Here is a 1,100-nt window from a genome sequence, read left to right as displayed (position 1 = left end):
CTAACAGCCTGCAAAGTTTTAAAAATGGGTAGGTGAGATTAAACAAACTCAATGAATGATCAGAATATCTACCACGTAAACATGTCATCATGCATTAACAAAGCAACCATATAGCACAATTACAACATTTCCAACTTTAGTGTCATATTATACTTATTCGTGCATTATTCATTAGTTTATTTACATAGTAGTGACATACTCATCTAGGCATATATCACATTACACATAATCACATTTATGATAATTTGGCACTTGAAGCTATGAAACATAAAAGGGGGCTCTATTACCACATATCAAATACACGGATCTCCAACACACCAAATGACTCGTAGAGTTGAACATATCCGAAGGAGTGTAGCATATAGCTAACACTGTCTAACACACCAACATATCTCAGTGAATGGAGTTTAGCTCACATTCTCTTATCTCTCTAAAATTATCTCGGGCCTCAACGCCCCAAAAACACAACACAAAGGTGAGTACTCACAATATTATGGCATACCAACTATATCCAACAATCTCATATGGTTATAAGGCCAAAATATGCACAATATAACACACATTTACTTACCGATTTTCCACTCACTATTACTGCATATTTGCATCATTAGCACAACATTATCACTGACATTTGGCATGTATAACATGCCCACATTTAAACTTTCACAACAGTCATCACATGCATATCATAGATGTCTTAGTATTACATCTTCTCAATTTTACAATCACATAAGCACATATTTCACATTTTAAACATGGGTACAAGAAAGCTTACACTCAAAATTTAGAGTAGGGGTTTAGGCCACTTCTAAATTCCCAATTAACGCAATGAATACACTCACTGTTCACTCTTTCACCTAGATGTCGAAAGCTCAAACTGCCTTTTCCTTAACTCGTAAAAGGTCCTAATGAATTCAAAGCTTCAACAAGTGAGTCACACAACAAGCGTAACCAACATTTAGCCAAAGACTCTTAATCAAACAAAAAAACAAGCCTAAGCTAGATTCTTTAGTAACCGAAACTTTTGACGTAGCAAACTTGAAACTCAATTATATCAGTCTATACTTAATATTTTTGCCTAAAATTGATTTCGTTCATCT

The sequence above is a fragment of the Gossypium arboreum genome, chromosome 10 (assembly GCF_025698485.1).
Source record: "Gossypium arboreum isolate Shixiya-1 chromosome 10, ASM2569848v2, whole genome shotgun sequence".
Taxonomy (NCBI): Eukaryota; Viridiplantae; Streptophyta; class Magnoliopsida; order Malvales; family Malvaceae; genus Gossypium; species Gossypium arboreum.
This window is presented reverse-complemented; position numbering follows the sequence as displayed.